Raw genomic sequence first — 13,023 nt, 5'->3', positions numbered from 1 at the left:
TGCTAAGCAATAGTCTTGAAAGACTTGTGAAGTGAATTCTCCTACATTATCAAGACGTAATTTCTTGATTTGATTATCGGGGAAATGAGCCCGCAACTTAATAATTTGTGTCAATAGCTTTGAAAAAGCTAAGTTGCGGGTGGACAAAAGGTACACGTAAGACCATTTGGTTGATGCATCTATAAGTACCATAAAGTACCTAAATGGTCCACTTGCGGGGTGAATAGGCCCACAAATATCGCCATGTATTCTCTCCAAGAAGCTAGGAGACTCTAATCCCACTTTCAGAAGGGAAGGTCTCGTGATCAGTTTACCTTGAAAACAAGATAGACATGAGTAATCACTCTTCTGAAGAATCTTCAGGTTCTTCAGGTTGTGTCCACTTGATTGGCTCATGATGCGGTGCATCATTGCTGATCCTGGGTGACCCAGTCTGTTATACCAAAGTTTAAATTTTGGCAAAGAATGGCACTTCTGGTGCATAATCATGTTAGCTTCTACTGGTTGAATAAAGAATGGCACTTCTGGTGCATAATCATGTTAGCTTCTACTGGTTGAATATATGTATGATAGAGACCCAATGGGAGTCCCTTGAATTGTTCTAAGATAGTTTTTGAACCATCTTTTTGACGAGTTACATACAAATACTCATCCTCATTTATTTCATTGGTTTCTAAGTGATATCCGTTTAAACGAATATCCTTGAAACTTATGAGGTTTCTATTAGATTTCGGAGAGAATAATGCATCTTTTATTATTAGTCTCGTTTTATTTGGGAGCAATATCATTGCTTCACCAAATCCTTCTATTATATTAGATAGTCCTGAAATCGTAATTACAGGATCGTCATAATCATATAAGCTATTGAAATAGCTTCTTTCGCGAAGGATTGTGTGCGTCGAGGCACTGTCCACAAGGCACTCACACTTCATCTATAACATGAATGCAATATTTTAATCTAAAGAAAATAACTATCTTTATTGAAAAGTAAATTGCATTACATGGAAAGTAAAGAACTAAAGATGAAAGTACTATGAGAATTTAAATGCATATAAAGATAACATGGATCTAGTCGAGAAGATCATCCATTTCGAAGTCATCAGCAGTGAACTGAGTAGACGGCTGCTTTTCCACCAGATTTGTTTCAACAGGAGACTTCTGGCTCGCTAGATACAGATCTTGGAGGTGTCGCGGAGTGCGACAGTTTCTGGACCAATGTCCAGTCATGCCACATCTGTGGCATTTGTCCTCCCAAGTGTTCTTGGGAATGGACGACAGCTCAGTGGTCTTCTTCTTCCACTTCTTCTTTCCCTCACTATTGCTGCTCTGGGGCGGGTTGTTTTTCTGGGGTGGACATCTGGCCTGCCACTTAGGGGCTTTCCCCTTGTTGAATTTACCCTTATGCTTTTTCTTCTGCTTCTGGGAAGAAAACATGTGAGCTTCGGGTAGAGGAGCTGAGCCTGCAGGGCGTAGGTTATGAGTGGCCAAAAGCAATTCTCTGTTTTGCTCCGCCATCAGAAGGGTGGAGTGCAATTCAGAATACTTTTTGAACTTTCGTTCGCGGTACTGTTGCATGAGGATTGCATCCTTCTCGTGGAAGGATGTGTAAGTCTTCTCCAACATGCGTTCCTCCGAAACTTCTTCACCACACAACTTCAGGCGTGAGGTGATATTATGAAGTGTTGAGTTATACTCAGCTACGGACTTCAGGCGTGAGGTGATATTATGAAGTGTTGAGTTATACTCAGCTACGGACTTAAAGTCCTGAAGTCAGAGGTTTTCCCACTCATAACGTGCACGTGGGAGGATTACATCTTTCTGATGTTTGTATCGGTCCTCAAGTGCAGTCCACAATTCCTTTGGGTCCTCTACAGTCAGGTATTCGGCCTTCAGGGTCCGATCAATATGTCTCCTGATGTAGATAATGGCTTTCGCCTTATCTATATCAGAGACGATCACTGTAGTAGCAACCTCAGCATTATTTACAGCATTACCCGTACCAGTGGCCGGAGCCGGTGGAGCAGGAGTTGAAATTGTGGCTAATAAGCCCTGGGCACGTAAGTGGAACTTCAGGTCCACATGCCAACTCAAATAATTCTTGCCAGCAGCGTCTAGGACTTCGAAATCAACGCTCGCTATTTTAGCCATTTTATCTATGCATTTGAAAGACATGAATTAATAATAAGGAATTAAAAATTCATGCAATAAACATGTTGCGTGGATCAGCCCGTCACCAAAAAAATAAAAAGTGTCCAAAGTCCGATTATACAGACCAAAGATAACAAAAATCATAAAATTAAAATACAATTTGGAAAACCCTAGGGGCTCCCTGCATTTTGCAAAAATACCTTCGTCTTCAATGGAATACACCGGTCTTTGACTTTTTACAATTATATCCTCACTACAATTTCTCTCTCAGAAGGAAAAGAAAATGCAAGGAATTTAAATTTGGTGACAAACAGGCTGATCCAAAAACCACAACATTATTTATTTAAACATCCACGTAATTTAATAATAATATATGCAACAGGCATAACAATTTTGGACAGTAAACCCTTGCTTTCTTTGAATTTTTTTTTTTAGACTTCTTGTTGTTTCTATGCGATACTGCCTACTTAATACTTTTAATATCATGTCAACATGAGCACATAAACATTTATGTTTATTATTTTATTTTATTTTTGAATAGCAATTAACTAATAGTATTAATTACTAGTTATGCCAATAAATAATGAAAGCAATTAGATTAGATGAACAACAATAAAATTGCTTAATAAACAGAAAAATTCCCGAGTGAACAGTAACCCTCGGTGAACAGTAACAATTTTTTTTTTAAAATTTCCAGTTGTCATATATTATTCTACGGATTATAGTAATTACCTCTAGATCAAAGATCTAGGGACGATCGATACTAAAGATCCGTAGAACGCTGCCTCCTTACGATGATCCGTCGAACGCTCCCGCTGCAACGAACCAGATCTCAATGCGCAAAAGAGGAAGGAAATATATATATATTTTTATGGCTCAGGGATTCAAGAACACTTCGTGCTGATAATGCGTTTGAAACCCTTACATAGGCCAAAGGCCTATGATGTATATTTATAGATAGTCAATGTGAATAGGTTGAGTACCCAAGAGTCACCCCCACTTAATGGGGTGTTACACCATCATAATGGGGTGTGAATGGAGGGATAATGAGGGGGAGGCCAAAGGCCTCCCTCATCTCATAATAATAACAAAATTTATAAATGGTAAAAAAAATTTTCTTTAAACCAGAGGAGCGGAGAAAAACTTTATTTTTCTTATGTTTTAGAATGTGAATAAGGGTGTATTTATAGGGTTGAGGGAGAGAGGATTCTTTTCAATTTTGCGATGTGGGACTAAAACACAAAGGCAAAATTGCCTTTTCTTAATAAATATCCAACAGTCCCCCCCAAAAGGCAATATTGACTGAAAACTCAGAAATCAATAAATAAATCAAGAAATCATAAAACAAATATAGGTTGGGCAACCTTACGTATCGTGAATTCGGGAGAGGTAACTTTCGGCTTTGAACCTTTCCTTAGTGAGTTCATCGCCACCTGAGGGACATAATGGACTAAGCCTTGAATTAGGCTCATTGAATCAGGTATTGATAATAACACACACAATACGTTTTTATCTATTGAGCAAAGCGGGTTGACGTTAAAAGCCATGCTCACAATAAACCGACTCATGAGAGTTTCTAGGGGTTAGCCCAGCCCCCCTAACCGCGACCATCACGGTTCCTCTCATGTAGGTAAGTCCTCAAAGGGTACTACAGCTGTTTATTTAATACCCCAATAATACACACGTTGGACTTATTAAGAGTAAAACTCAGCCTAGCCAGCTGTATCATAAGAGCATCGTCATCATAGAGAAGGGATAGTAGCACAAGCTACATAGTGATATATGAATCTATCTGGGTCGGTGCTCCACACGAGTGTCACTAGTCCAGCTTGTTTCTACCACATTGAACCAACATTGGGACTACGTCTCCAAATAAGGGTTGGGTTTCCGCTGTCAGTGACCTCATCTATGGGCTTAACCCCATCTCCCTCGATGAATCCAGAACCACACTCCTGGATAGGCCCTTTGTCAAAGGGTCAGCAAGATTCTTTTCACAGACTTTACAAAGTCTAGAATCATAACTTTGCCTAGCATACGTTGTATTTATTTATCAAGTTCTTTTTTTGTAATTAGTCCATCATATTGTTTGAAATTGACATTAAGTCATGGTCTATGATCATAAAAGATCATAGTCTATGTATGAAGATGTAAACACATAGTGTTTATGCAGATTAGGATTTGACCTTAATATATGAACATTTCAAACTAATATGGAACTAAAATTCTGTAGTTATGCATATGCACATACATGAATGAAATAAATAATAGATACATGCAGAGCATTCAAGAGAACAATATATTTCATACTTCATAATTCATATGCATAAAATTTTTAAAATTCTTCTATTATAAGAGGTTAAAAATTGGTTGCCTACAAAGGAGACCTTCCAAATTTAAATCGGTTGCCTACAAATGAGACCTTCCAAATTTAAATTGGTGTCTACAAAAGAGACCTTCCAAATTTATGTTGCCATTTTCTAGTATCACCTCTTATACAAATAATAATAATAATAATAATAATAATTGTACATACGTGCTTTAAATTTTACAAGTGCATTCTTGCATAAAACATTGTAATTAATCATGTAACAAATACAAGTTATCTAAAAGAACATATGAACATTTATTGCAATATTCATCATAACGCAATAAAAGAGATGAACTTTACATTTGAAGATTTGAAATATAATCCACCATAAAATAGAATTTTAAAAGATGCACCTCTTTGATTTGGTTCGCTCATATATTGATCATTTATCATTAGGCAATATATGATGCAAGAAGCGTAATTAAATAAATGCATATGAATTTTTCCTCATAATTCTGGCTCCTCTTATTCCTAACCAAAAACTCCTTAAGTGAAAAGATTAAAGTTTTACCCGGGTAGTTAGCCAGCTAAGGATAGTACTAGAGGTTGATCAAAGATCAATTAAGTACCTCGTTTCTTGCAGAGCGCGTTACGCAACCCCTAAACCTTGTCTTAGATACCAACTAATCCAAAAAAACTTGAATCGGTTCACTCAATGAGTTTTTGTTCCTTAACAATATATAGAAACTTTAAAATATTTCCTGCAAGCATTTAATTTGCCAAGAAATTATACTGCAAACATATGTTAGATAAGGTCGAGGAGGGGTTTACCTATTGATGTTCGAACCTCATGATTTTCATGTCTTAAGAGTAAAAACACATCTGCTGCAGACAACTGCCACATAAGTTGCTGAACAAATTTGCATTCACTTTTACCACCTTCTGTACTAAGCTTATTAGATGCATAAACACTCCAAAGTATGGAATTATTAATAGAAGGCACCATATTGATAGCTTAAAGAAATGAAGGCATTAAACAATGAAAAAATTTAAATACTTCAAAGCATATATATATATATATATATATATCCGGATTTTGTTCACTTGTCAAAACCATGTATATGAGGCTTTCAAGAAGAAAAAAAGTACACTGATATAAATTTTATAGACATGTTTCATTGAATATTACAAAAGCGTGCATATTCACAGGCACAAAGGGAAGAAGGGTAGGTTTTAGAGGATTCTTACATATATAAAATAGGCTTTAGAAACCAAATTTTCATATAACAATAATTGTATTTTTATGAACAAAGAAGAAGAAGAATCTGATGAACCGTGCTATATGTAAGCATTAAGCAATTTTTTTTTTAATTGAACATTAAAAAAAATGTTTTTTAATGAACAGTAACGTTTTTTTTAAATTGATCAGTACCATTCTTAAAAACAAATGAACAGTATAGTTTTTATTTTAAATTAATAGCAATTAAATACATACAATAAATGTAGTATTTATCAATAATTAAAACTGTTAATTACATATTTAAAATTATTTTGGATTAACTTCAAATTAAATTTGAACAGGAATAATTAACAGCAATTAAAAGCAATTAATTGCAGCAATAACTTAGATTAATTACTAGTTAAGAACAATTAATAGTAATTAATCTATTACAATAACTATTTGATTATAATAATTAAATCAGATGAATAGTAACGGTCTCGGATGAACAGTAACACAGCTAAATTTTTTTCTTTTTTTATTTTAACAATTAATAGATAATCAAACAATTAGCAGTAATTTTTTCTCTGAGAAGTAACTTTTTAAATGAATAGTAAATACAAAATTACCATGATTTTTATGAACAATAATTTTCTGGGTGAACAGTAACCGAAAACAAATTTTTTTTAACCAATGTTAACAGCAGATATATGAATAGTTCTAAAACAACAGTAACAGAAAAGATGAATTTTTTTTCTCGGATAAACAGTAGACTATTCCAATGAGTAATAACTTTAAAAATAATTTTTTTCCAGATTTATATCAAAAACTATAAACTAATCAATCTTCTATATTGTTGGAAATTTATCAAAAAATTAAAATTATAGCATGAAATAAATCCGAAATCATATTAAAATAAATGAGAGATAAATAAGAGATAAGAAAACCAGGCCTGACAGGAACAGTCGTGTAATCACTGCCCTAGAAGATTGAGAACCCACCTATTATCCTGGCGCAAATGGTTCTCTCCCGCCTAGCGGTAAAAACCTCCGGAAACGGCCGGCCTCCATACTAGGGTGAGAGTACAGAGCTTCAGCTCAGATGAAGAAGATTGCCAAAAAAATTAATAACAAAATTTATATAGGGGAAAAACAATTTTCTTTAAACTAGAGGAGAGGAGAAAAACTTTATTTTTCTTATGTTTTAGAATGTGAATAAGGGTGTAGTTATAGGGTTGAGGGAGAGAGGATTCTTTTTAATTTTTTGATGTGAGACTAAAACACAAAGGCAAAATTGCATTTTCTTAATAAATATCCAACAACACCAAAATAGACTATGAAGGGACAAACAAATTTCATTTATGTATAGTTTATTTAACTATAACATGGTTTCACATAAGCGAATATAATCCTTTGTCATCTGAATTCTCTCCGTTGCATATAGACCACAGAGGCTTGATTTCCTAATTAATTAGTGAATGACTATTATTCGTTCAAATAAATACTTCTAACTGAGTGCAATTCATAGCAATAAAACATACACATATTATTATTGTCTATTATAAATGCATAGTTCTTGATTATCTAATAAATGGTTGGTACAACCAAGAAAAAGTGGAGAGGATCCAAATTCAGTTTCGAGGGCTTGGAGGCTGATAAAATTGGTTTAGTTGGTAATTGATTTAGTAAACTCTTTTTTTAAATTGAAAATAACTAACTATTATCATGGTTTGGTAGCGTTATAAAGAGGAAAGGTAAGCTAAATGGCGGTTTAATAATGTGCTTTTGTTTGGTAGGACGGGAGGAGGGAGAAAACACTTCAATTTATAGTTTATTTTCTATCTTCTCTTGAATCCCTCCAACTTGGATGGATTCTTCTCTCTTTTCATTTTCTGTTCATTTTGAACTATTCCCTACTATACTTTATTTCCTTTTACTCTACTTTCCCTTTCAAAAACCCCCAACCAAACACACTTCAGATTTTTATCCCTCCCTTTATTTTATTTTCCCCTCTACCGAACCAAGCCGGATGACCTCAAATTACCTGACAATAGATTGACCTATTTGACCCAGACTTCAAGCATTATCTTAACCCAATATGATGAAAAGGATAGCATGGGCACCAAGAGGCAAATTTGTTTGCTTTTTGTGTTACATAAGAGACAAAAAAGGTAATGACCTATTTGTATTAAGAAAACAGATTACGTGAGTTAAAGCATTAGTTGGAGCCCTATCTGTTGGAGAATTTCACTCTCCTCGCCTACTACAATATGCGTAACTCCAAAGCCTACCCACAATCAACAAGATATAAAACAACCACAATCAAGAAAAAAGAACAATGAGATTTACGTGGTTCGGTCGACCAACTTCGACCTACGTCCACGGGGAACAATACGAGAAATCCACTATGTATCAGGGAGAATTATAAGAGGAACCACTCAACTCTTGTCTCTCAATCTTTCAACCTCACATACATAATCAACTCTCATATTCTCTCCAAAGCTCATTCCTTGTAATCTTTTGCATGGATAAAGATCAAGAAACCCTCGTCTCTCGCAAAATCATTCTCCCTTTAAAAGAGGGAGTACTAGAAAAACTTTGTTAACCCTAAAATACCCTTCATCTTTCATTGATTTAACAAAGTTACCCTCTCTTTTTTCGTTACTCATAATCAGAAAAGTCTAAAGCCCTAGACATTTGTTCCTTCTTCGTTCCATTGGTTACGATTTTACTCCGACAACTCAATCCCACTCTCTCTAGCTCATAAATTGGTGGTTACGAAGTTGCAAAGATGCTTACTATTATTCGAAAGCACTTGGGTTGGGAGCAAGTTGCTCTGTTCAACTTAGGTTTCGATTCCAGAATCCCTGAGCTTTTGCCATGAAAGTGCTACTTTCTGATCAATCAACGGAGTCTTCCACCTCCGGAGAAAATTTTCTGGTATGTCTTGATCAATTTATAAATTTTGATTTTGAAAATTCTTAGTCAGTGCGATATCTTTTTATTTCTTAGAATTCAAATAAAAGTAGGTATGATGTTATGATATGTGATTAATTTCATTCTGAAATTTTCGCATAATAAAATTAAGCATAACACCTGTTCGCGGGAAAAATTGTTGCTTTCTTCATTAATGATTCCATTGTACACTCTTTTAATAGTCTATCGATTACAAAGATCCGGACTTTTTATAAGATCCGGTTACAACGAAAATCAAATTGAAAATAATAGTCTATCGATTACAAAGATCCGGACTTTTTATAAGATCCGGTTACAACGAAAATCAAATTGAAAAGAAATGAAAATTACAACTTTGTTTCCTTGTTTGTCGAACGAATCACGAGCTCCTGTTTTGCGGTTGCTCGCTTTGTGGGTTCTTTGCCTGCGCCGGGGTTGTTTGTCGTGGACCACCGCACGATCTAGATCCGGTCGGATCTACGCAGTACAACGGGTATTATTTCACCAAGGAAATAATAGCCGGGGAGGATTGTTTCACCAAGGAAACAATCGTCCAAATCTCGGGATCAAAGACCAAGCTTTGATCCGGAGTGTAGCAACGTAGATCTGAGATCCGATCCTCTCGAACACCTGCCTTATTTGACGTTGATGATCGCCGAGCACCATATCTGGATGAGCAAGTCCTTGATGTCCCAAAGTTGAGATCTTTTTTAGATCTGAGTCTCCAGTCCTGCAGGGCTTCACCTCCTCCAAAATCCAACCTTTTCAAATGAACAAAGGGGAGCCTATTTATAGGCTCTCTGAACTGTGCCCGCGCACAGATCTGGGTCGGCCACCCATGGGTGGCCGGTACTGGGCCGAGCCACCCATGGGTGGCTCGGTCTTGGCCGAGCCACCCATGGGTGGCTCGGCTTTGGCCAAGCCCCCCTTGGGCTTTTCTGTTTCGTCGTTTTGTCCGTTGTATCCCGTTTTTCGGTTGAATTAGACTCTAATTTGGCAGTAAATCCGATTCCTGTTTTGGCAGTAAATCCACTTCTGAGTTCGAGTCCGAAACTGATCTTGATTCGATCGTGATTCATCCGAGTCCGCTCTTGTTTGGATGACTCGTTGATTCTTCGAACCCTTGGCTTGATTCCACACATGAATGGATGTATTCCGTTGCTTGCGTGCGATTCGTCAACCTCGTCGCCTCGCTGGTTCGTCGGTTTGTGCCGAGCTGTGCTAAGGGACCTATAAGCAATTTTATACGCCTACAACATGTAAGTATGAAACAAAAATATGTTTTCTTATTATATTTAATTTACTTTGGATATGATTGTCCCAACCTTCAATCGGTGTGACGGGACTTTGGAATGGCTTCTGTTCTTGATTCCTTCAATATTCCAGGCTATTCGATGCTTTATCGAATGTCTGTAAGAGTTCCGATGCTGCATTTATTGTCTGACCGTTGTTGGAATTTTAAACTTGAAGTCGATTCCTGATTTTCTAATCTTTAGCTGACCATCGATTGTCGGCGTTGAGTTTTTATTTACGACGCGTTGTCCGGCGTAGTGTTGTTGAGTTATCCTTAAGAATATTTATGAAAAATATTCTCCAGGAACTTCTCAACCAAAAATAGGGAATAGTTTATACTCATATACCTTATTGGAGTATTAAGAAGCAGTTTATACTCGTATACTTTTCGGAGTAAGAAGTAGTTTATACTCGTATACTTTTCGGAGTATTAAGAAGCGAATCGTCAACTGTTGACTTTTGTTGCAACGCGTTGACTGGCGTTGACCTAGGGTTACGCGGTGACCGGCGTTGACTCTAGGGTTTCGAATCGCCATTAACACAGTTTATACTCGTACGTTTGCTGGAGTACTCATAGTTTAAGCTCTTAAGGTATTGGAGCACGGTGGTCCCAAGTGTCGGGGCAGCAGGACCAACTGTTAAAGTTGATTCATCTGCATGTGTGGATTTTGTCCCAACTTTGTTGGGTGCTCGAGTCACGAGACCAACCAGTGGAGTTGATGCGTCAATGACTCGCATTTATAGAATTTTTGGCAAATTCTCAGCCATTAACGGGTTTGATAAGCCTTTACCGACTACCGTTTGAGTCGGGCTAGCATGCGGATTGTTTAAGTCCGTTCCGCATGTGACGTTGTGCTAAGAGAGTTAACGCTCTTAGTGCTACGATATTGAATACGTAGACTTCGTCTTTCTCACGGGAATAGACTACCCGGCGACGCGTGTTAGGCGTTGTCTTTAGGATTTTTGGCTAATCCTCAGCCTTCAACGGATTTGATTAGCCTTTACCGACTACCGTTTGAATCGGGCTAGCACGCGGATTATCTAAATCCGTTCCGCATGTGACGTTGTGCTAAGAGAGTTAACGCTCTTAGTGCTACGATATTGAATACGTAGACTTCGTCTTTCTCACGGGAATAGACTACCCGGCGACGCGTGTTAGGCGTTGACTTTAGGGTTTTTTGGCTAACCCCCAGCCTTCACCGGTTTGATTAGCCTTTACCGACTACCGTTTGAGTCGGGCTAGTATGTGGATTGTAACGCTGTGCTAAGAGAGTGAATTCTCTTAGACTTTGTGCTATGATGTTGAATACATAGGCTTCGCCCGGCGACGCGTGTTAGGCATTGTCTTTAGGATTTTTGGCTAACCCCCAGCCTTCAACGGATTTGATAAGCCTTTACCGACTACCGTTTGAATCGGGCTAGCACGCGGGTATATCTGTAGACTCTTCTATAAAAGAACGGAAATCATTCCAAAGGTCCCGTTACACCGACTAAAGGTGGGGACGATCATATCCAAAGTATTCCAGACTCTTCTATAAAAGAACGAGACTGAAATACTTTGGAGGGGGTATCTGTAGGCATATAAAATTGCTTATAGGTCCCTTAGCACAGTTCGGCATAAACCGACGAACCAACGAGGCGACGAGATCGACGAATCGCACAGAAGCGACGGAATGCATCCACCCGCGTGCAAGCGACGGAATGCACCCATACGCGTTCGGAATCAAGCCAAGTGTTAAAGAATCAATGAGTCATCCAACTGGGAACAAACTCGGGCGAATCACGATCGAATCAAGATCAGTTTCGGACTCGAACTCAGAAGTGGATTTACTGCCAAATCAGGAATCAGACTTACTGCCAAATCAGGTCAACAAATCGAATCCGAACCTATCAACCGCAGAACCGGAAAATGGTCACAAAGAGGCAAAACGACAAACACCTAGAGGTCGGCTCACCGAGCCACCAGAGAATCGTATATCCTTAAGGATAACCCGAACACCCAAATGAGTACAATACCATATCCAGTTTTGCAGAGGAAGCTGGGGGTAGATGATTCATGTAACGGGAAGTTCCCAAAAGAAATCCATATAATGTATTCTTAGGGATAACCCGGACACCACAGCAAGGTAATGAATAAGAAACTCTCATTCAAATTCTCACCACTCTCAGAGTCTGAGCATAATATTCAGAATTGGTCAAACCTTTCTACAGTTAGCACCACAGTCAAAATCCCCTCTCGATTCCTCCAATGAACGAGAGGTCCACTTTCAAATCGAGTGATCAAACCTTCCTACAGTTAGGGTCATCTCAAACTCCTGCTTGGTCAAACCTTCCTATAGTTAGGACCAAAACCACAATTCACTCTCGATAAACGAGGAATTCATCTTTAGTTCGGTAATCAAACCTTCCAACAGTTAGGGTTATCTGAATCTTTTCGATTCTCGGAGTGGGGGTCCCAATCTTAGTTTCACCTTTCCGGATTCTGGGGGTGGAGATCCCACCTCGAGTCTCCTTTCCAGCTGAAGATAGAATATAAAATTCTTCTTCTTCAGTGTCGGGAGATAGAATATAAAATTCTTCCTCTCCCATTTCGGGTTCGTCTTTGGCCCAAGAGAAGACACCAACCTTTTCCAAGAATTTGTCAATTTAGGATTCATCATAGGAAGTTTATCCCGAATCCTAAGCAGGGATAAGTCTGCGCCTAACACGCGCTGCCGGTTTAGTCTTTTTCCGTAGAAAAAGACACCAGAATCCGATTCTGGGGTATTCTATCCTGAAACCTAAGCAAGGATAAGTCTGCGCTTAACCCGCACCGCCGGTTAGTTCTTAACCGTTAAAAAGAACATCCGTCCACATATTCAACATTGTGGCAGGTTGTTATTAATAACACCAAAATCCATGCCTTACACGCATGGGGAATTTCATCCTGAATCCTAAGAAAGGATATGCCGACGCCTAACACGCGTCGCCGGTTTAGTCTTTTACCGATTGAAAAAGACACCAGAATACCAGTCTGGGGTATTTTTATCCCGAAGCCTAAGTAGGGATAAGTCAGCGTCTAATACACGTTACCGGGTAGCCTATTCCCGTAACAATGGCGA

The sequence above is a fragment of the Asparagus officinalis genome, chromosome 8, assembly GCF_001876935.1.
Source record: "Asparagus officinalis chromosome 8, Aspof.V1, whole genome shotgun sequence".
Classification (NCBI taxonomy): Eukaryota; Viridiplantae; Streptophyta; class Magnoliopsida; order Asparagales; family Asparagaceae; genus Asparagus; species Asparagus officinalis.
This window is presented reverse-complemented; position numbering follows the sequence as displayed.